The sequence below is a fragment of the Muntiacus reevesi genome, chromosome 11, assembly GCF_963930625.1.
Source record: "Muntiacus reevesi chromosome 11, mMunRee1.1, whole genome shotgun sequence".
NCBI lineage: Eukaryota > Metazoa > Chordata > Mammalia > Artiodactyla > Cervidae > Muntiacus > Muntiacus reevesi.
The window spans coordinates 15232753-15257919 of NC_089259.1; positions in this window are offsets into that span (position 1 = coordinate 15232753).

Consider the following 25167-nt stretch of genomic DNA (forward strand, 5'->3'; position numbering starts at 1 on the left):
CCACAGTTAGAATGCAAGCCGCCAGGTAATTCAACTCCAGTATCAGAGACTGTTTTTCCCTCCTGATTGGTTTTGCTCTGCTTTCTCATCTCAGAACTTCAAATCTTTCCATTTGCTTCCTTAAGAGTTTTACTGCTCACTGAAGGCAATTCATAGAAACTCAAAGTCAATATATGGTTTACACTCTGAAAGGTGAGGTGCTATTAATAAATAAAATATCAAACATTGTTTCTTTTAAAGGACCTCTTTCTTACCTGAATGTTACTTATTATTGGGTAAACTTTGGAGAGAGTCACAGTTAGCTTCCATCTGCTGAAAGGTCTAGTCTTAGTGATGGTGAGAGCCCCTACAGACAGCAAGGCTGATGGACTACTGAAGAAGAATTTTAGACATCAGAAAGAACTTTCACCCTATACAGTCAGATGAAAATACTGTGCACAAATATTCGTATGGAAAATGCTTACAAAAAATCTGGAGAACTTGATGTGTTGGGTTTTAACTATTATGACATCTGGGAAATAAGAATGTTTTGTAATAATTTTACCACTCTTCACTCCCACAGTCATCCTGTGAGGTAGGTCACTGTAACAATGTAAGATATGAAGTAACTGAAAAATGAAATAACTCTGCAAGGTGTAGTAACTCCTAGGTACACCTCCAGGAGTTGTTTGGCTATTAGGTCATCAGTGATCAAACCTGCCTCTCTGATAGGTGTAATTAGTTAAGGTATAATGGATCTAAATCAACAAGACCGCACCTGAACCGGAATAAAATCCAGTTCTCTTAGTCAGACATGAAATCTAATGAATGGGCATGTGCTCAGGTCTATGAAGAAGTTAAAAAAGAACCCTGACATACAAGTGAGACAGATCAAAAATCTCCTCAGAACACTTTATGGTAACTCGTGGGTCTATTTCCTACAGTTAATTTTTTTTTTCAATCTGGAGAGCATATGAAAAGCGAACATAGTTAGGAAGCAAGAAAAGACATTGCTAATGGAAATTGGAGCTAATTAAATTCATAGATGCATTTTATGAGCATCAACCTAAGAAGGATTGGAGATAGAAAAGCAGAGAGCTTATCTGCAAGTGTGCAAATAAGCTTCAGGGAGTGGGCTGACCACGGTAAATTCCTCACCAGTTCTCCAAGGGGGCTTAGCAAATTGGCTCTATCTATGGTCTCCAAGATTGTATACACTTGGAGATTGTATACTCTTTGATTTTGCTTTAAATTAGAAAGCAACTGGTGCTGGCCAGCAGCTTTACATTCTTAGAAAGCTGAACTTTGTTTACTTAAAGAGATCCCTTAAATGCTGATCAAGAACATTCCTTCTGATTACTGGTACTAAAAACCAGTTATGAGAATACTTTAGATAGTTAAGCACAGCTTCATTTTGTCACTTACATGTAAAATATTCCAAGAATCCAAAACATTGAAACCTATGTCAGCAGGTACCCAGGCCCTAATCATTTGCCTGGAAACTGGTGAGGCCTTTGTGGTCCCCACCTTTGTAGGACAGAGTAGTAGATGGGTTTTCGGATTTGGACTTAAACACAGGGTAAAAGATTCGATTCAATAACCAGAACCAGAGTGTTGATTGCAATGCGTCTCAGGATCAAAACACAAGCTCAGGTCTCAGAAAGGGAAAAGCAATCTGAAGTTAGACTAGTGATGAGGGTAAGCTGATAACTTTGACTAAGAACACAGTTCTCAAGCATTTTAAATCCTGAAGTTCAAAGTCAGAGTAGATCCTGGGACTTTCCTGGTGGTCCAGTGGCTAAGACTCTGAGCTCCCAATGCAGGGGGTTGGGGTTCAATCCCTAGTCAGGGAACTAGACCCCACATGCTGCTACTAAGACCCCGTGCACCCAAATAAATAAATATTTTTTTTAAAATTCAAGGTAGATCTTTCAGGTTAGGGCAAAGGTGAATCTATCATTGCAGGTCTAATTGCCCAATTAGTGAAAAAGAGGGACAAAAAGATCCCAAGCAGGGCCAGCCACATGAGGTTCACTCCCATTCATTGTGGGAAGACAGTTTGAACTCTAGAGATCTGAGTTCTGACATGATGAATTTATATTGAAAAATAAATCCTTGCAAACCTTGTTTTTCTTTGGGGGCTAGGTCTCAAATGTGAATAAACATATCGTTTAAGTCAATCTTTATTCCTCCATCTAGCAGAAAGCCAAGACATCCTTTAGAGCAGCAGTCTCTAAACTTTTTTTGAAAAATTGTGTACAACCATCAGTAAAAAGGTTTTGAGCACCTTCACTTACATTAATTTATCCATGTATAAGTAATATATGTGTACACTTTTCCTAAAATATTAGGTATATTAAAAAACAAAAATAGAAACTTAAAAAAGATGAAATAAAGAATGCACAGGGCTTCGCTGGGGGGCTCAGTGTAAAGTATCTGCCCGCCAGAGCGGAAGAGGTGGGTTCCATCCCTGCTCTGGGAAGGTGCCACATACGGCAGAGCAACTAAGCCCATGCACCACAACTAAGCCTGTGCTCTAGTGCCTGGGACCCGACTACTGAGCCTCCGTGTCATAACTACCGAAGCCTGAGCTCTGCAACAAGACAAGCCACTGCAACGAGAAGCCCGTGCACCGCAACTAGAGAGTAGCCCCCACGTGTCACAAGAAAAGCCTGCTCAAAAACACCCAAGACATCCAAATAAATAAATCAATAAAAATTAAAAAAAAAAAAGAAGGCCTAGACATTCTCATATGATGTTGTTGTATCCCAGTAGATCTTCCTGCCCCACTTTGAGGGGGACACCTTCCATTTTGGAGATCTCTCCTTCGGAATATTAATGGTGAATTACATGGTCCGAATGGCATGACTGAGTTTTCAAACTACTCACGCCAGGTCTGGAAACATGGTTCTCATTCCTCCCATTCATTAATCTGACAGGGTAGGCCTTACAGGGCTCTATCTTGGGTATTCTGAGTTATTCTGATTAATGGCAGACGGGGCTGGCCTCAGATGGCAACAGTATTCTGCCCTGATCATCACAGCAAAGCTAGAGGCACTGATTCATTTTCTGCACAAAGAATGTTAGGCTCCAGCTGCTGAGGTCAAAGGCCAAATGAAACGTCACCAGATGCTGAATCCAGGAATTCTCCTAACACCTGGGGCTCAGGTTTGATCTGTTCCCTGGAGATCAGGGGCCCTGGGATCAGAGGACAGGCACAGCTGGACCCACACATGCTGCTAGGGCAATCCCAGAGGGGTCACCTGTCGTGACCCTGCAGGGGACTCCTACCACACCTTAGGTCCTTAAACCTGTGAGCCTGAGCCTTGAGTCCCAGTAGGGTCTCTGCTGAACCCCAAACTTGCTGAGGAGTTCACAAAATCATCTTGTTACCCACTTCTCCATAGACTTTTAAATAACACCTTTATGAGATATAATTCACATTTCATAAAATTCACCCATGTAAGCCAAATGGTTTTTAAGATATTCACAGACATATGCAACCATCACCACAGTCAATTTTGAAACAGTTTCATCATTCCAGAAAGAAATTCATTGGCAGTTACCCTCCAGCTTTCCTCAGCAACCCTCCCCTCCTTCCCTCTAGCCCAGGGCGACCACTAAGCTACTCCCTGTCTCTATAGAGTTTCCTGTTCTGGACTTTCCATATAAATGGAACCTCAGAATATGAGGTCTTCTGTGACTGGTTTCTTTTACTCAGCAGAATGTTTTCAAAGTTTACCTATGTTGTAGCATGTATCAGTATTGAAACTTTTTATTTTCAAGTAATTCTGCCTTGTATAGATATACTACCTTTTGTCTATTTTTCAGTTGATAGATATTGGAACTGTTTATTTTTGGCTATTATGAATTATCCTGCTATGACTATTCATGCACAATTTTCTCTATGGGCATACTTTTTCATTTCTCTTGGGTATATGTCTAGAAGGAGAATTGCAGTCATGTGGTAGGTAGTTCTGTGTTTACCCTTTTGCAGAACAGTTAGGCCATTTTCCAAAGTGGCTACATCATAGTATGTTCTTACTGTGAACAATGTAGGAGAGTTCCAAGCTTTCTACACCCTAGCCAACATTTGTTATTAGCTGTCTTTTTGATTATATCATCCTGGTGGGTATGAGGTGAATCTCATTGTTGATTTGAATTGCATTTCCCTGAGGATTAATGATGTCAAGCATCTTTTTATATGCTTCTTGGCTGTTTGTACATCTTCCTGTACAAATGGGGAATGTCTACTCAAATTTTTTGCCCATTTTTAATTGAGTCATCTTTTTGTTATTGGGCTGTAAGAGTTTTTCATGTATTCTAGATACAAGTACCTTATTGGATATATGATTTACAAAAAATTTTCATTCTGTAGTTGTCTTTTCACTTTTGTTGGTGGTGCCTTTTGAAGCACAAATGTTTTTTATTTTAATGATGTCCAGTTTTTTTCTTTTCTTGCCTGTGTTTTTGATATCATGTTTAAGAAACTCATTCAAAATTATGTATGAATATTTTACACCCAAGTTTTCTTATAAGAGTTCTATAGTTTTAATGCTTACATATAGGTCTTTGATCAATATGAGTTAATTTTTCTATATGGTTGGAGGGAGGCATGCAATTTCATTCTTTTGCATATAGATAATCATTTATCACAGAACCATTTGTTGAGAAGACTGTTCTTTTCCCCAGTGAATTGTCTTGGCATCACTGTTGAAAATCAATTCATCATAAAGATGAAGGTTTATTTCTGGACTCTTTTTCTTTACCCTTCACAGATCTACATAGCCTGTATACTATTTACTCTGTAAAACTTAATTCGGTTTTTAGGAATGCTTCTAACTGAAGCCCAAGAAGAAATTAACAATCAATAAATTATATTCTACCTGTGTAATGGAACGTTATGAAACCACTAAAAAGTATTAAAAGTTCTGTACCAACTGATATGGAAAGACAACCACAATACATTTTTTGACCAAAATCAAATCAAAACAAGACCAAAAAAACTCTGACCCATATTATAATACAGTAAATGGCCCATATATATATATATATACTTCTATACGCTTTTACAAAGTCACATCTTATAAATAATGGACAGAGTGTATGTATGGGGGGAGGATTTACCTTGTAATTTATCTTTTCATTTTAATATGTGTGATGAAATAAATATGTTAACATTGAAATTTTAAAAGAATGATCCAGCTTCTAGAAGGCAGAAAGCAAGACAACACCAAGAAGTTTAACAGCATTGCTCTCAAGTTCTGCCATACTGAATCAGCTCAAAGGATTTCCAAATCTTTGTGTCCCTTGTCCAAGTTTCAAGTTCTCAGGTGAGAGAATCTTAATGGTGTACTTGGGTGAGATGTCTTCCTTAAAGCCCATTATAACTGAGAACACAGTTGCACAGAACAGACATTGTTACTGGGGGCCCATCTTTCTGTTGGGAACCATACATCCAGCACCTGGGCCACTGAAGTGCCATCTTAACTTTTCTCCTTGTCTCCAGCCTTCATTAACTGGAAGAGAATGAAGAACTAAGCCCCACAGAAAGTGATTTGAGTGACATTTCTCAGTTATTCCAAGTCCATGAAGTGAAAGTCACTGTCGTGTCCAACTCGTTGTGACCCCATGGACTATACAGTCCATGGACTTCTCTAGGCCAGAATACTGGAGTGGGTAGCCACTCCCTTCTCCAGGGGATCTTCCCAACCTAGGTCTCCTGCATTTCAGGCAGATTCTTTACCAGCTGAGCCACCAGGAAAGCCTAAGAATACTCCAAATCCATAGCTAGTTCCATTCTAGATACATAAGAGAGAAGTTGATTTATTAAAAATATATCAGATGCCTTAAGGGATTAAGGATTAATGTTATAGGGGAATCCCAGCTTAAAAGGGCTGGTAGACTTCAGTGAAGTTAGATGTCTAAACAGGTGCTTCTGGCTGGTGGGTGTCCAGGAGTAGTATCTCCAGCCCCATCCCCACCCTCACTCACATGGGTATATCCACATGCACGCACGTGGGTGTGCTTTGCATACACAAGCAAAAAGGGAGACCTGGAGCTAGATGGAACCAGACTTTCACATCCCAAGAGCAACCAACATTTCATACACTGTATAATCCTATATAAATTGCATAATCCTACTCTTATTTAATTTAGTAGTGCCAGAGTGCAACAATAGAGGATCTGGATGTTCCCCTGAAAATAAAAGAAAGCAGCAGTTTACCTGAATAAAACTCTCTCAGCAGATCATCACTATTTGCAGGATAACATTTAAACTTCGTGACCAACCTAGACAGCATATTAAAAAGCAGAGACATTACTTTGCCAACAAAGGTCTGTCTAGTCAAGGCTATGGTTTTTCCAGTAGTCATGTATGGATGTGAGAGTTGGACTATAAAGAAAGCTGAGCACTGAAGAATTGATGCTTTTGAACTGTGGTGTTGGAGAAGACTCTTGAGAGTCCCTTGGACAGCAAGGAGATCCAACCAGTCCATCCTAAAGGAAATCAGTCCTGGGTGTTCATTGGAGGGACTGATGTTGAAGCTAAAACTCCAATACTTTGGCCACCTGATGCGAAGAGCTGACTCATTTGAAAAGACCCTGATGCTGGGAAGGATTATGGGCAGGAGGTGAAGGGGCCGACAGAGGATGAGATGGTTGGATGGCATCACCAACTCAATGGACATGAGCTTGGGTAAACTCCGGGAGCTGGTGATGAACAGTGAGGCTTGGTGTGCTGCGGTCCATGGGGTCGCAAAGAGTCGGACATGACTGAGCAACTGAACTGAACTGAACTGACCTAGCCCACCCAACAGTCACCCTTCCCTCTTCCTTCCCTCCCCTACACCCACAGCCTAAATTCATACATACCTTAAACCTGTGGCCCTCTCACTCTTCTTTCTTTGCCCAGGCTACCTGTTTCCTTCTTACTTATCCTTCAAGACCCTGTTTTAATATCACCACTACTATGAAGCTTCCCAATCCATCACTTCTCCTTCCCACAAAACTAGCATGTCTCTATTCCCCTCCCCAGGTTTCCCAGATGGCTCATTGGTAGACAATCTGCCTGCTAATGCTAGAGGTGTGGGTTAGCTCCCTGTGCCAGAAAGATCCCCTGGAGAAGGAAATAGCAATCCACTCCAGTATTCTTGCTTGGAGAATCCCATGGACAGAGGAGCCTGGTGGGCTATAGTCCATGGGGTTACAAGAGTCGGACACAACTGAGCGACTAAAACAACAATTTCACTCCCCCTTAGCCTTTCTACATCATTCTGTTACATCACTCTCACACTATTTTCATCACTATATATCTGTCTCCTGCCAAGAACATGTATTTCCCAAGAGCAAGACTCTCTCCACACCAAGCTTAATCTGTGCTCATCATACATGTCAAGGAATGTTATTGATTGAATGTGTGTAAAGAAAATGCACTGATCATTTTTCTGTTAGGTGGAAGTCCACCAGTTATCTCCAGCAATCAAATATAAAGGTTATGCTTACCTCCATTATGAAAAACCCAAAGGATTTTCCCAGAAGCCTTTCCAAAAAACTATCATCACCTTACAACAAATACTCTGTTAAATAAGGAGAAATGACTTTCACCTGAGCTACTCAAGTAACCGAGGGTGAAGGATGGTCAACTGAGAGAAGCTATTCAGATTAGTCTTTTTATTACTGAATTTCACTGAAAAAAAAAAAAAAAAAAAGGGCCAGCATTACTTCCTGCTGCACAAAATCTCTGAAGGAAGGCTAAAGGGCTGATGGTCAAGTTTTTTTTTTTTTCCCTCTGTCAAAAAGAGGAGAAAAATGAATATCATTATAATTTGAGAGAAAAGAAGAGGAACCACAAGCGATTTGCCTGGTTAGTGACACTTTATTTCTCAGCACAAAATGTCACATGAATCTTATATCCTGTTTAGTGCAAGGAATTGCTATTCATCACGCACAGGGCAGCATTTGGAATTCATTTATCTGAGTTTCATAGCCTTGGGTTCATAATACCTACAGCTGGGGGCTCTGATTTCATTTTCCAGAGCAATGAAGGGACCTCACAGACAGCAATCTGCATGCATTAGATTTCATACAAGAGTCAAGATTTGGTCTCGAGAGAAGGACAAATAAAACACACACGCACAACAAAGCTAAAAGGAAGAGAAAACAAACAAACAAACAAACAGAAAGCAACCTATTAATCCAGGAAGAAAACACATACCATCATTTTCATTATTAGAACTCCCTTGTTTTCACCCTCACTAAAGACAGCCAACATGTTTCCTTTCCCATTTAAATCCCAAGGCACATTTTTGGGGTGTTCAGGAAAAATGCCAAATTAAATGGTTCAGAAAATCTATTGACTCTGAGTAGAAATACTACACAGGAGACCACTTTTGTTCTTGCTCTCATTTTCCTCCTCCTCTTCTTTCCTAAAGGGATCGGCATGAAAAGCCCCAAACCTAAGGCTTGCGTGCCTTGTCCAGGAACTACAGAGAATGGAGACCAGGGCAGCCACATCCTATTCCTCATCCTGGTGTGGAGGGAGAAGCCTGCGGGGGGTTGGGGGGAAGTGTGAAGAGAGGATGAGAAGTTGAGTGCCGGGGGCCTGCTCCGTAGAGGAACAGCAGTGCAGAGCTGACCTGACCCCACTCAAACCTGGGCTTCCCAGGTGGCGCTAGTAGTGAAGAAGCTGCTTGCCAATGCAGGAGACATAAGAGAGGCAGGCTGCAACCCTGGGTCAGGAAGATCCCCTGGAGGAGGGCATGGCCACCCACTCCAGTATTCATGCTTGGAGTATCCCACGGACAGAGGAGCCTGGCGGGCTATGGTCCATGGCGTCACAAAGAGTCAGACTTGGCTGAAGCGATGGAGCATGCATGCGCTTAAACTTACAGGTTTCAGGAGGGCTTTGTCCTTTAGTTTATTCACAAATTTAGAGGAACAAACGACTTACTCCCGCACTGTAGCCCCAGGTCAATCATATGTTTCCTAGTTGGTCCATTTTGCAAATCATTTCCTAAACTTCAGACTTATATAACTAACTGCCCATAAGATGCTTGGCTCAGCCTGGGCAATGCTAAACTCCTCCTCTTCCCTAAACTTGCTCCTTTTCTGACTATCTCCTCTGTCCTCTTTCTGGTATCGATACCACCCCAACCCCAGCCACACGGGCTAAAAATTGAGAGACCATCTCATCCCCACACTGTCCTTCAATCCCACCCCCAACCCCAGCACCATGTCACCAGCCACTAAATTCTGGCTAATTTATCTCCTACCTCATTCTCAGTTCCTCCCACCAGCCTTCTCTTCTTTTCCATTGCTAGTTCAGCATTTCTTCCTGTAAAGCAGTCTTTGGTGCATAAGACACCCTTACCAATCCTTGGTATTGACTGAATGAAAAAGGATCTTCCTGTCTGTTTACTATGGGGTAAATGAGGAACAGATTCTCTTAGAGTTGAGCTGAAGAGGGAAAATAGAACAGGATTTCAGGAGATGCCTGAGAGGAAAGCATGATCAAAGGGAATATAACCCAAATTTCCTCTGCTCTCCTCAGCCTCTCATTGAAATACTTCAAAGTTGCTCCTCTGTCCTGTCGTTTTTTATTTTTATTTTTTCCTGACACTCAGCACTTTATTGGTGAGGAACCGAGGTCTGAGAAAGGGGGGTTGGGATGGCCAGGACTAGCTCCCATTCTCGGCAGATTCCCCTGGACATCAGGAGGTCCTCCATGCACGTTTAGAGGAGGAAAACACCCTCATAGATAAAATCCCCGGGGAGCAGCGCCGTGACTGCCAGGCAGCAGGGCTAGGAGGGATGCCCTGGGCACAGCAGGGCCCCGGGGAAGCGGGGCCTCTGTATCGGGCTCGACGTCCAGGGTCAGAAAGCGGCGGCTGTACCTGCGCAAGGGCCACCGTCCGGGCCCACCAGGAGCTTCCCGAAAGCTCTGGGCGAAGTCCCTGCGGGACACGGGAAACCCGGGGATGAACCTGGGATCCTTCGCCAGGGCCGTGGTGGCATCACTGGGCATGCGCAGGGCCTCGCCAAGGCCGCAAAGAGTCGGTGCGCCTGCGCGCCGGGGTCGCCCCGGGTGGTGGGCGAGCAGAAAAGGCCAAGTGGCGAAACGGGAGAGCCCCGGGCCCGAGAGCCCCCTCTGTCCTGACAAGGCTTTGGGAGCTAGGCTCAGCCTTGCATTAGTATCCAGTGATCCCAATAATCTGTGGGCGGTTGTTTGATCGCTCAATCGTGTTCGACTTTTTGCGGCCGCAGGAACTGTAGCCCGCTAGGCTCTTCCGTCCATGGGATTCCCCAGGCAAGAATACTGGCGTGGGTTGCCATTTCCTTCTCCAGGGGAATCTTCCTGACCCAGGGATCGAACCCAGGTCTCCTGCGTTGGCAGGAGGATTCTTGATCACTGAGCCTCCAGGAAAGCCCAATCTCTGGGTTACAAGAGTGCTTGTCCAAAAGGGCAATTGCCTGGAATCTCATTGAAATGCAGACCCTAATTCAGGAGGTTTAAGTTCAGCCTGAGCTTCCCAACAACTTCCTGGTGATGCCGAGGCCGCTGGGTAGCAAAAGGTTAGATAATCTCTTTGGGAGTAAAATTTCATGACCACAAACTAGAACTCTGTCGGATTGAAGCATTTAAAGTAGCTCTAGGCTCTGCAAGCCTCCAGGTTATGCAGTTTCAGAGCAGGTCAGAAAAGGGTGGGAAATGGATAGGGCTGGTGAGTGGAAAACTTAAGCAGTTCATCAGCTCTTAGAATAAAAGCTTCAAACTGGACTGTGAGTTCTCATCCTTTTTGTAGAGATGTGTGACTGTTTTAAATCAGATCATCCGTAAGGACAGAGCGGGGATAAAGCCACTCTTGACTGGCCTCTTGGACACCCTGACCTCCAGGCGAGGTCAGGACTGACGGGAAGCAAACAGTAGGTGTGGTGGCCATCTCAGGATAGCTCCCTCCCTGCCTGTTTTGGCTGCAGACACCACCCAGAGAATCTGACCTCCAGCTCCCACCTGACAAGTCTTTTAAAGGCTCCTGGGCAAGTATGTATGGTTCAGACACTATTCTAAATATTAGGAACAGTGCTGGTTTTTCCAAGTAAATTCCTACTTTCTTTTCCAAGGAGCACTTTCATATCTAAGAAAATGTAAATAGGAGTGAATGATTTCCACACACTAAGACCTACTCCAGATGTGTTGTAAACTCAATGAAGAAACCAGGACAAACTAATTATGGGAAAACATAGAGGACGTTTGGATCAGAATGTTAAGCCTTCAAGTTCATCCTCCACAAAGCCATAGAATGCAAACTGCTGAGGCTTGGACCATCCAGCTTAAAAGGAAAAAGGATTTCTCTGACCTCATTGCCTCAGAAAAGCTCAATAGGTCATGTTTCCGGCTTGAGCCACCAAGCCCTCCTTTAGCTTTTCCTTCCTATGCGCAAAATTTCAGAAGTCACTGTGTTGCTGAATTTCCTTTGGTAACAGAAAAAACAGCCATTATTGTTGAATGCAAGGAACTGATCTGACCTAGAATTAATGATTTCTTCCTGCAAGTGACAAAGTCTGTTTCCTCCAGCTGATAATGAAACCCTGGAAAGGCCTGCATTTTCAGAAGCAAATCATCCAAAGCAAGGGTGCAGTCTTGGACCCTTTTCAATCAAAATTTGAAGAATCTTACTTTAAAACAATTTTTTTTTCTGTTGCAGTAAAACATACATAACATAAAATCAATCATTTAAACCATTTTAAAGTGTGTAATTAAAAAAAAAATAAAGTGTGCAATTCAGTGGCATTATGCACATTAAGAATCATGTCTTTAAAATAAATATAAATAGGTCCCTAAGTCTCTCTGAAGATATATACTCAATAAAGGCAACCAAAAAAAGAGCTACGGTTTTTATTCTAGAGAAGGATGGAAAAGTGTGATACTTTCATATGAATAATTTACAGGCCTAGAGCAAGGGGGAAAAATCCCGTTATCATTCTTTTCGTGGTAGGGAAGGTGAGCTAGGATATTAGGGAGATCTCCACTCACCTCTCAGCTTCAAGCGAGGTTCCTCCAATATTTTCTGAATGTACTGTGTGTCCGACGAGCAGGCCAGTCCTGGGCTCATACCATTTGAAGATTCACTGATAGAAAGTCCATCTTCCTACGTGCTAAGTCTCTTCAGCCATTCCCCCATCCGACATAAAGGAGTATGGATTAGGGTAAAACTGTACTACGTCCTCTAAGACCTAGGCTTTGCAGTCAAAAAAATCTGAGCACCAGCTCTACTGCTTCTGGTATTGTTGCAAGTTACTTAAGGTCTTTGCTACAAAATGAGGATTAATATTAGTATCTACTTCTTAGGTTGGTTATAAGGCTAAATTACAGTTTTCTTTTTTTTTAATTCAATTAAAAAATTTTTTTTTTACCACATCATGGCTTGTGGGATCTTAGTTCCCCCACCAGAGATCAAACCTGGGCCCTTGGCAGTGGAAAGCTCAGAGTTCTAACCACTGGACCACCAGGGAATTCCCAAGACTTAAATTAGATAAGGAGATTAGTCAGGATATTATAGGTTCTGCTGCAGTAACAAATGAACCCCTATACTTGAGTGACTCTACCTGAAAATCCTTACTTCTTTTACAGTCTGAGGGGTGGGCAGGTGGCTTTACTTCAAAGGTGATCAAGGCTTTGGGCTGCTTCCAGATAGCATCTCTGACATCATGAAGATCTTTGCTTCCCAGTGAATGTAGGCCCCGCATTAACTCTTTATACCCTGTGAAGGGCCACTTATTGGATTATTTACAAAGGTGTAAGCAGGGTTAAGGGAATTACCTGGTGGATCAGTAGTAAAGAACCCACCTGCCAACGCAGGAGACATAGAGATGCGAGTTTGATCCCTGGGTCGGGAAGATCCCCTGAAGGGGGGCATGGCCACCCACTCCAGCATTCTTGCCTGGAGAACCCCTATGGACAGAGGAGCCTGGCGGGCTACAGACCATAGGGTCACAGAGAATCACACACAACTAAGGCGACTGAACACGAGCACGCAAAGTGGGGTTAAAAGAAACCACAAGAGATGCTGAGACCTCCCAAGGCTGCCAACAACTCAGTGGAGGTCTTGGATTTTCAGTAGCTGCAACTCAGGGAGCCGATGTGAGATGGGAGGCTGGGAGCAAATAACCTAGCTTTTCTGTCCTCCCATCCTTCTGACTCTTCCTGTTGCCCCTCAGTGGTCAAACTCAACTACAAACCAGAGTCAGTGGCGTTTAGAGGATGCCGTCCACGTGAGGTCAGCTTCCTGGGTGCTCAGAGCAGGGTATGAAAGTCTATCCGGAGCAGCAGGTGGAGAATCCCTAGCACAACACATAGAAGGCTTAGCCGTGTGCTGAGCACATAGTTGACACTGAAAAATAAAAAAGAGTGAATGGTGGGGGGAGCTAGTTAGGGAGTTTGGATTGACATGCACACACTACTATATTTTAAATAGATAACCAACAAGGACCTACTGTGTAGCACAGGGAACTCTGCTCAATAACTGACTAATAAACAGTCTAAATGTAACAAACTAAATGGGAAAGGAATTTGAAAAAGAATAGATCCATGTGTGTGTATGGCTAAGTCACTGTGTTGTACCCCATTGTCAACCAACTCTACTCCAGTATAAAATAAAAAGTAAAAAAAAAAAAAAATACAAATTTCTAATCATAAGTAAGTACGAGGGATGTAATGTACTATATCCTTAACATAATTAACACTGCTGTGTGTTATATACAAAATTTGTTAAGAGAGTAAATCCTAAGAGTTCCTTTCACCTGGGAAATTTTTTTCTTTTCCTTTTATTTTGTATCATATCAGAAAATGGATATTCACTAAATGTATAGTGGTGATCATTTATTAATGTGTGTAAGTGAAGTCATAATGTTGTCCACTGTAAATTTATACAGCACTGTATGTCAGTTACATCTCAATAAAACTGGGAGGAAAAAAGGAGTGAAAAAATTCAAGAAAGTGTGAAGAAAAATATTTAAACAAAACTTAATGTTTCTTGAAGTCTTCACAGTTCACTTTACTTCTGACAAAGAGAAATTCACATTTCCCAAAGAGAATTTTTCTCTTCACAACACTGATTTTTCAATAAGAGCTCTGTATCCAAAGCTGGGCTGTCCTTTCTCTCTCCTAAAAGCGAGTTTGATGGAAAGAATGGCATTTTGTTTGCAAAGCAAGAGACATTGATAGCTCCACCCCAAAGAACTTTATCTGGGCAGCCAGTAATTACAACCTAAGTAAGGCTGAATGGCACAGCTACCTTGATAACTGCTGTTACTGTTTTCAGTCTTTCACTTGCCAACAAGATCTTCTGGTCCCTTATCTTGTTCTGGGGCCAACCCAACAAGAGCGGGAGAAGTTGAAATTCTGACACTTTAAAACACAAGACGTTGTGAACAAGCTGGTGAGTTGTTTGTGTTAGGCTTTGCTAAATAATAGGCTGGGTTCGGAGCCAGTAAAAAGCTTTGGAGAATCACGTTTGATGTTTATTCATATGGAGTTTCTCATTCTGCACGTAAATGAAATGATCTTTTTCCAAGGGTCAAGTTTAGTTCTTGCTGCTTTCCTCCAATTGAATGTTGATGTCAGAAACTCCAGGAGGGGTTGTTGAGGACTTCTCTGGTCATCTCGTGGCTAAGACTGAGCTCCCAATGGGAGGGACCTGGGTTCAATCCCTGCTCAGAGAACCAGATCCTGAATACTGAGACTAAGACCTGGCATAGCCAAATAGGTACATAAATTAATTACAAATTTAAAAAAAGGAACTCAGGGGAGTTTTGAATTTGAAGGACATTTATAAATCATTTTGCCCAGCCTGCTCACACACCATCTCTTTGGAGAGACTGGGGTTCAGCCTGTCCCTGATGGGAGGCTTACCTGATATCAACAGGTGTGTGTGTGTTTTGAACCAGGTACGGAGCTTTGGTGCACAGGCTTTGTTGCCCGAAGGCATGTGGGATCCTAGTTCTGGGACCAGGGATCAAACCCATGTCCCCTGAACTGGCGGAGGACTCTCAACCATGGGGTCACCAGGGAAGTCCTCTATGCTCTTTTCATTATACCGTGCTAGTGACCGCAAAAGATGAAGCAAGGAGGTATCACTCTTGGTAGGTTCCAGACTACTTCCTGTATTCTACTGATGCACTGCAGCTTCCTGAATTGCATTTCTGATTTCTGTTGCATTTAAGAGGTTAAGTCTGTCTAATAGATCTGCCCCACATCTGCTGGTTAGATCTAAATGCCAGTGAAAAATTGCCTCCATTGACTTTGGCCCAAGTTAATATCTGCCCTTACTTTGTCAACAGTGTTTGTGGGACCGTATCTTATGGACAGTGGGCAGATCAGAAAGAAAGCAATCTAGACCCACAGTGGTACAATGATGCTTCTATTTGGTCCACAGGTTGCCAAACAGCTGCTTCTCAGTATCCAGATGTTTGGCATCATGGACAACAAAACTTTGATTCTTTGGCCAAATAGTCCATTGTCATCTAAATAATCAACATATGCTTGAATGTTTTGTCATTCCGCAGACTCTTTGTTTGCTTAGAAGTGATTAGATTTTAATATTTCAACTTCCCCAAAGTAGCCCACAACAAAAGCTCCCCCACACACTATTTTCCCGTGCATCAATCGTCTTTCCTTGTTGCTTGCCAATCTGACAAAGATAAAAAAGTCCCGCACATTTTACAAACTCTTTAATCAGCTAAACACATCTGCATCAAAGCCCAGTATGTTCTTCTGTTGAGAAAAATAAAATCTTGGTTTTCCCCAGTGTGGTGAAGCCCAAACTGATGTAAACAAGACACGTTAAACCTCCTTGACTCTGTCTTTGAGTTTATTTAATTTAATTTATTCTTTATTTAGGATTAATTGACATGTTACATGATATTAGTTTCAGGGGTATAATGTGATGATTTGATATTTGTATATATTATAAAATGATCACTGCAGTAAGTCTAGTTAACATCTGTCACCATACATAGTTCCAAGATTTTTTTTCTTGTGCTGAGAACTTTTAAGATTTGTTTGCTCTCTTAGCACTTTTCAAGTGCCTTTGGTTTTATGTTCTGTATTTTACACAAACTATTCAATGAAAATTATCTTACTGTTTTTCCTAACAGTTTTTCTCTTACATGGCTACGTGGAAACCCATTTCCAGACAGTTTGCAATGTGGACAGGAAGTGGTGTCCAGTGAACGATTTCTAAACTTTCTCTCCAGAAGGGGTGATAGTTTTCTCCTCCTTGAGATATCCTTGTTGTTATTGTTTAGTTGCTAAGTCATATCTGACTCTTTTGCAACCCCATGGACTGTAGCCCACCCGGCTCTTCTGTCCATGGGATTTCCCAGGCAAGAATATTGGAATGGGTTGCCATTTCCTCCTCCAAGGACTCTTCATGACCTAGGGATCAAACCCAGGTCTTTTGCATTGGCAGGCAGATTCTTTTCCCCTGAGCCACCTGGGAAGCCTTGAGAGAGCCTTAGATATACTCCAAGTGTCTTTACTCCCTTTTGGAGCCATCAACCTACTGCTACTCAAATTACTACTAGGATCTACTTTGTATTAAGCCATCAGTACAGTTGTCAGATTCTGTGCTAAGTGTTTTCAAGACATGACTCATTTAATTTTCTCAAGAAGCTTTTGTGCTATATACCATGAAGAGAACCAGTTTGCAAATGAGGACACTACCGCTTAGAGAGGATTATCAATTTATTCAAGGTCACACAGCTACTGGCATCAGAGCTGGGACTCTGAACCCCAGCCTAGCTGCCCACAGAGCCCATGTGCTTAACCTCTTACTCTTCTGCCTTCAAAGAAATCATCCTCAAACACAAGATGGAATCTGTTAACCCAGAGCGAAGCCCAGCCCAGGATGGCTCTTCCTTGACTTTTCTGCTTCCTGTCGTTCTGTTTCCCTGAGGACTCCTGTTCCTCCTGCATCCTGAGGTTCAACCCCATTGACTGCAAGTCTTCCCCCAAACACCACACTTTTTTCTCCTCTGTTCATTCACACACCCTGCTATCCCCACATGGAGCATCGTACACACCCAAACTCAGTGTCTACATGCCCAACGTCTTCATGGGAAAATCCTCACTCATCCAGCAAAGCTTGCTCAAAAGTTAATGCCTCGGGACCTCCCTGGTAGAGTCCAGTGTTAAAAATCTTCCTTTCAATGCAGCAGACTTGGGTTCAATCCCTGGTCCAGAAAGTAAGATCCCACATGCCTTGGAGCCCACTTCGAGAGCATCCAAGTGCCTCAAGGAAATATCTAGAGCACCTGCTGCAACTAAGACACAATGCAGCCAAATAAATAAATAAATGTTTAAAAAGACTTTATTTATTTTTTTTTAATTAACACCTCCTTGAAGTTCATCTGACCCCATGCTGGACCCCTCTTTTTCCATAATCGTACCTTCCTTGATTATAGTACCTAACACATTTATGGTCCTTAGGGAGCTGGTCACGAGTCTTGAAATAATTTGTTTGCCTGCCAGGCTCTCTCATCAGCCTTGAGGAAGGAGCTGATTTCATCTCTGTGTCTCTGGGGCCTGGAGTGGTCAGTCTGTCAGTGTTTATTGACTAGAGAATGAACTAAATGTACACAAGTTGTGATGATGTGTGAGTGATTACTAACATTTATTTAACTCCTCCTTGAAATTCAAACTGCTCAAAATTTGTGTTTTTATAGGTTTCTTTAGAACTGGACTCAATTTTTGTCTTCCCAATCCTCTGAGCAGAGAGTTTCTGCTTTTGCTTTCAGTAGGACTGTGAAATTAGTTTTTAGTGAGAGAGAGAGAAAAGGAAGTGGTGGTGGGGGGGTCTTTTTCTCTGCATCTCAATCCCAAAGTCTCAAGACAGATTCGAATAACTCAATCCTGACACTAGAACGATCACCACCAATAATCATATTATTCCAACACGACTGTTTCCATAATAACCATGTCACTGGGAGGGAGAGGCAATTCCATTACGTGAGAGTGGGGGTGGGGTACGGAGAAAAGAAAACAACAGATGTCTGGTAGCCATGCACATCAAGGACTGAAAAACAATCTCTTATGAGCTTTAGCAAAACCTTGTTTATGCAGTCATCCTTGTCAATGTTTTGGAGATTTTAATAAGGGCCTCTTAAAGACCAAAAGGTCACCCAAGCTCAGAGAAATGCCTTTCTAATAGAGGCATTGCAGGCCTGATGGATGGGATATTTAGGGGCATAAAAGACTTCTCAGAGTCTTCAAATTACCCCATGTAGGGAGCTGTAAGGTCCTTTCATAAAGCCAGAGAGCTCTGCTTATTGACATGGATACTTGTGTCATGGGTAGAAGTTCTTGGGCAGTTAGGTTCTAAAAGTAAAGATCTTCCAGAACCAACATCTGCAAAGCAAATGGAATCTTGAGCCCTGGAAGCACAGGCCTCCAGGCTCTGTATTTGAAAACTTCATCTCTCAGAGCCTTTCTTTCCTCAGCTGTGAAAAAGAAATGAATAACAAAGTCATCTTCAGGGAGTTGCTGGGAGCCTCAGGTGAAACAAAGTGTAGAACGCCTAGTTACACAAACGTTATTTACTTGTGTTATTTTACGGAGAAATGGAGAATAATGGAAGTATTCGTTCTGTATAATGACTCATTAAAGTTTTTGCATTAATTAAACTGGAAACCATGGGGAAATGGCTGTGGTACAAGTTGAATGAAGACGATTCATGTTACGTTTTTCTACTTTAGCAAAATTTTATTGCACATATTTTTTTATGGCTGCACTGGGTCTTCGTCATTTTGTTCATTCAGGCTTTCCCTAGTTGTGGAGAGCGGGCTTCTTTCTCATTGCAGTGGCTTCTCTTGTTGCAGAGGACCGGCTCAGTAGTTGCAGCTTCCTGGCCCTAGAACTCGGGCTCATTTACCATAATTTTATAAACAATATGGATACGTATGAAAAAGAACTAAAAAGGGAGTTCAGATAAAAACTACTGGGTGTTTTGGAGGACAGAGAATGGCAACCCACTCCAGTGTTCTTGCTTGGAGAATTCCAGGGACGGGGAGCCTGGTGGGCTGCCGTCTATGGGGTCACACAGGGTTGGACACGACTGAAGCGGCTTAGCAGCAGCAGCAGCAGCAGAGTTGGCTGAATTTTTTTTCTTCTACCTCAGTTTCTGTTAGTGTTGTCTGTGTTTGAAATGATACTTTAAAAATTTTTCCTTAAAATGAAAAGGAGTGTTGTTTTGTCCCTCATCACTCATATAGGTGTCCTTCTCCTAGACACTTTATGGCAGCCACGGGATTCTTGGCCCTTCGCTTGAATCCTAAGGAATTCTGTTAGTCTTTATGGAGTCCTGCTCCCAGTGAAGATGCTTCAAAGTCGGATTGTCCCAGTGTTGAAGAGGATTAAGAAGTATAACACCTGGGACTTCTCTGGTGGTCCAGTGGTTGAGACCCCATGCTTCCAATGCAAGGAGCATGGGTTTGATCCCTGGTGGGGGAACTGGAGAATTAAGATCCCCACATGCTGCCTCGTGGCCAGAAAAAATGCAGCATCTTAAGCAGAGGTGGAGCAGATGACACAGTTCCCAATTTTTTTCTGCTCACAGTCCATCTGCCCTTCTGGTGTCTGCACCCAGTCTTGCTCTGAGACAACACCCCCCTCCAACACCTCTGTCAACATGTTCCAAGGGCAGATGCACTAGAGCAGATTATTGAGGTCCCTAAAGTGATTTAGCTTCACAATTTTTATTCTCCAGACTCTTGGGGGGAAAATGGGGTTGTTTAATGAATCATTTATTGATTCATTTCATCCAAGATTTTGCAGGGGTTTTAAGAACTTAAAACGGTATTGTCACACAGTTGTGTTGTTCCTTAGACTAAATTAAGCCTGCTGGGTAAAATGTTTCTTTCTGTTATAAGTGCTATTCGCCCATACACATCTTTCCTCTTTCTGAAATAAAAATAGGACCAAAAAAAGAGAGGGGAGAGAGAAATTTTCAAGATAAAAATCTGCTTGGATTTTCTCATGCTATTTTAAGTTCATAATCCTGTCCATTTGATATTCATTTTGCATGGCTGGCTTTCATCACAGTGATTACCATTTAATTACATTTTAGCTGAAACAGCCAGATAGCATTTCAGTGCGATTGAGGGGAGACTGAGCCTTACTTTTTTCCACAGCCTTATGTCTCTGTGTTAACTTTAGAGGCTGCTTTTTATAATACAAGGGCTACAATGTGGATAATTCATTTTCTGAGGATGTCAGGTACATTAAAAATTGGCTTGATTTCATTTCCATTCCACACTAAAACTTTCCCCCATTAGAAGCTTCTTCTCATGGAGCCCACAGTCCATCTGCCAGAGGACCAACCAGCCAAGAAAGAAAGAAATGAATGAGTGAAACCTAAATCACGATAGAGTGGGATTTCTTTTCATTCTTGTGCAGTGCTCTGCCTCCTTGGCTGTGGAGTACAAACTCCGGGATGCTCCTGGAGATGCTGAGGAACTCGCCCAGCCCTTCAGCCCTCTTGGAGAAAAGCTGGGAGGAAACATTCTAGCTGGTTCCTCCCTGTGGTGGAGAGACCCATGGGAATGGTGAGGCTAGGAATCCAGGCTCTTATCTGCCAGCAAGCAGAGGTCTCCTTCCTCCCTCCTCCTCTTACTCCATCAGCCCAACAGAGAGCTTTCCCACCCTGAGTCCTTGGCCATTCAGTGTGACTGGTGCATTGGTCAGAGAGAATAATGCTTGGGAGGGACAAAGTAGGTGATTAAATAGTTAATCCCTCTAGGGGATTGTTAGTAAAGAAGGAAGTTTGGGAGATCCCTGGAAGTTAATGATCACTAGAGAAAGAAGGTTTGCTTAACCACAAAACCAGGCAGACTTGCTTAGCAACCAAACCATGCAACAGAAGCACCAGGCAGGCCCCAAAACAATAAAATAATGGTGGCATGAGACCCACATCCTGCCCAGAGAGCTCAGTAAGTTAATGATCCCTAGACATGACCTCAGCACACATATAAAAACAATACTTTATGGAAAACTGACATTTTAAAGTGAGAGAAGATATACTTCCAGTAGACCTTGAGCCTCACTTTACGCTCATTTTAATTCGTTAGCATATGCTAAATGACAGACCCACCAGGTTCATGACTGTTCTGAGGCTGACTATAAAAGGCCAAAAAGTGGGTGGTGGCCCAATTCCTAGAAACCACCGCCCCTTCCCCCCAGTGATTGGAATAATCTTCCCACTCATTAACCTATGAAATTACCCAGTCCATAAAGATTAACCACGCCAGGGACTTCCCTGGTAGTCCAGCAGTTAAGAATCCACCTACCAGTGCGGGGGACATGGGTTCGATCCCTGGTCCGGGAGGATCTCACATGTTGCGGGTGGGTCACTAAGCCCGTGGGTCACAACTACTAAAATCAGACTCTGTAGCCCAAGTGCTGCTACTACTAAAGCCTTCGTACTTAGAGCCTTGGTCTGCAACAAGAGAGGCCACTGCCATGAGAGACCCGTGCAGCCAAAAATAAATTAAACAAATAAATAAACAAAAATTTTAAAAATGAACCACACCATATTTCAGGATTCTCTCTCTCACCTTCTGAAATGGTCCACACTCTGTGGAGTATTTCTCTCTAAAGAAATTCACTTCTTCCTTTCACTTTGTCTCCAAAGCAAGAACCTCAGATTCACTGGGAACACTCTGACAGTCTCTCTCTCTTTTTTTTTTATTGCTTCTTGGTGATGGCAACATCTAAGAACAGGCATCCAAGTTAGTGAGAGTGCTGTTCACTTGTGTCATTGGAGCCACAAGATCCTCATCTCTAGTGATCGCCCAACAGGTTCTGAATGTTACAGAAAGGATAAAGGAATTATGTACCATGATTGGAGCAGCTGACCCCCTTGCTTTCACATCCTGAAATTAAATTCTGCTGCCTGCATTTTGAGCCCAGGACTACAAGCTGGCATCAAAAACGTCTACTCTGTGTATAGTGTTTTCCACAGTTGAAAAAAAAAAATTCCTTTCAAGCCTATGTTCCTCTAATAGCCATAGATTACTAATTTTGTTTGTTTGTTTATTTGACTTCCCTGGTGGCTCAGACGGTAAAGGCATCTCCCTACAATGCGGAAGACCCGGGTTCAATCCCTGGGTTGGGAAGATCCCCGGGTCGGGAAGATCCCCTGGAGAAGGGAATGGCAACCCACTCCAGTACTCTTGCCTGGAAAATCTTATGGACGGAGAAGCCTGGTTGGGGTCGCAAAGAGTCAGACATGACTGAGTGACTTCACTTCGCTATTAACGCTTTTAAAAAACAAGACTGTGCTTGAGACTCCGCTGGTGCTCCAGTGGCTAAGATTCTGTGCTCCCAACACAGAATTTCTGGTCAGGGAACTAGATCCCACGTGTTGCTACTAAAGATCCCACAACTAAGGCCTGGCACAGCCAAATAGATAAGTACATAAATAATTGTTTTTTAAAACGACTGTGCTTAAAGTATAAAATTGAAATAATAGAAGTGTGTGTATGTTAGTCACTCAGTCACGTCCTACTCTTTGCAACCCCGTGGACTGTAACCCGCCAGGCTCCTCTGCCCGTGGGATCTCCCAGGCAAGAATACTGGAGTGGGTTGCCACTTTCTTCTCCAGGGACTCTTCCCAGCCCAGGGATTGAACCTGGGCCTCCCATATTGCAGGCAGATTCCTTGCTGTCTGACCTATCATGGATGATAAAAGTAGTTATGTTAACAACAGTGACTATCAGTCCTGAGGTCTTAGGACTCAGTAGGTACCAGGAATGTTATAAAAGCATTTGATAGACAGTGTGGCAGGACCCTGACCAATCAGAGCTGATACTGGCCTTAATCCTGCCCTAGGATAGCTGAGGTCTGTTGCCATGCGGGGCAGTGACCTGTAATTACTGGGTCCTGAGGAACGGTGAGGAATCTAGCGGGCAGGGTGTCTGTGGTGGGAGCACGTGTGCAGGGAAGGCATTTGCTGATGGGTAAGGAAGTGATCCATGTTTGAATAATGCTCCAGATGTACCAAATACACCTGGTGAATGTCAGAACTGCCAGGCCCTGTGCCCACCACGGCTCTGGAGGAAAAATCCTACATTTATATCCCTGTGTAAACAGAAGGAAATGAGAGCACAGAGTCTAAAGCTCTTGCCCAAAAGCACACACTCTGTACAAGGAAATAATTAATTTTTTTTTAAGTTAATAGGTTTTGAAGGAAGCAGTTTTAAGCTGGTAGAAAAGTTGAGTGAAAGGTACAGAGTTCGTACAAACAGCCTCACTAGTGCATCTTCAGTTTATCTCTTAACATCTTGCATTAGTGTAGTACATGTGACATTTGATAAGCTGATATTGACACATTAGTATCAACTGAAGTCCATAGTTTGCACTATAGTTCACTCTGTTGCTTTTTGACTTTTTCTTTTATATTACAGTCAATTAACAATGTTGTGACAGTTTCAGATGGACAGCAAAGGGACGGGACCAGATACATACATGTATCCATTCTCCCCCAAACTCCCCATAGAGTTCACTCTAGGTGCCTACATCCTATGAGTTTTGAAAAATGTATAATGATGTGAACCCAACATGAAAATAGTGCATAGCAGAGTTTCAACGCCCTTAAAATCCTCTGTACTCCTACTGATCCCTCCTTCCCTTTTCACAACCCCTGGAAACCACTGATCTTTTAATTATCTCCTTATTTTTGCCTTTTCCAGAATGTCATATAACTGGAATTATACTGTATGTAACCTTTTCAGATTGGTTTCTTTCACTTACCAGTGTGCATTTAAGATTCCTCTGTCTTTCTGTGGCTTGATAGCTCATTTCTTTTCATCACTGAATAATATCCCATTGTGTGGATATACCTCCATTTATTTTTCAGTTGAAGGACATCTTAATAGTTTCCAAGTTTTAAGAGTTATGAGCAAAGCTGCCACCTACTTTCTTGTGAAGCTTTTTGTGTGGACATAACTTTTCAACTCATTTGACTGAACACTAAGGAGCCCGATTGCTATATCATAGGTAACAGTGTGTTTAGTTTTACAAAATTGCCAAACTGTCTTCCAAAGGACTATACAGTTTTCTACTCCCATCAGCAAGTCATGAGAAATAACTGAGCTTTTATACTTGATTTTATAATTTACAGATCACTGTTCTAACAGTGCACTGTAATATAACAGAGCACTCTTACCTCTATTAACTGAACCTGGATCCCAGAAAGACACATTTCTTCAACAATAAAGCCACGTTATCTATTTGGTATGCTATGGACTTTTGCCAAACAAAGGCAGTAATAATAAAGGCACTTTTTCAGAACTATTTGGTGAATAGCATTCATTTCTCTGTATGTTTATTTTATTTAACCCTAATAACAACTCTGAAAGGTAGGGATTGTCATCCCCCATTTTACTAAGAAGGAAACTGAGACTCAGAGGAGTCGAGTAGATTGCTCAAGATAACAAAAGAGTTCAGGGCTGCCTATGGCCATGTCCTGGGTCTTTATGCTTTATAGCCTTACAGCCCTTCAGTGTAAATTGGCAGGAAAAATTGTGAAAGACTTGGAAGGAATCAAAAAAAGAAAAAGATTAATGTCTGTCCAGTGCATTTTTTCTGAGTTATCTCCCATTGATTCTGCCTCAGAGCTGTTTTACAACTCTGTAAATTGTAGGAAACCAGTAATAATGAAAATGATTCTTGCCCACAGAACTGCAAATCAGTTGTATCTGGTGGAGGGCAATTGACAATTGCCCTGTGGATAGACTACTTTTCTACTTGTGCATTCACTTCAGCATTCCTTATCTGTATCTACATGTGTGTATTAATTTTTATAATATTTATTCATTTATTTTTATTTATTGGCTACGCTGGATCTAATTTGCAGCATATAAGATCTTTAGCTATGCCATGCGAACTCTTGGCTGAGTGGCATGCCTCTTAGTTGAGGCATGTGGAATCTGGTTCCATGACCAGGGTTCAAACCTCGGCCTCCTGAATTGGAAGCAGAGTCTTAGCCCCTGGACCACCAGGGAGGTCCCTAACTTGAATTCTCCTCTGAAGCAGCTGAAATATGATTCATTAATGAGTTAAATTCCTTGATGTGTTTATTTTGTGTATGGATGACACTCATGAATTTACCCATAAAAGTTATTTTAACAGAA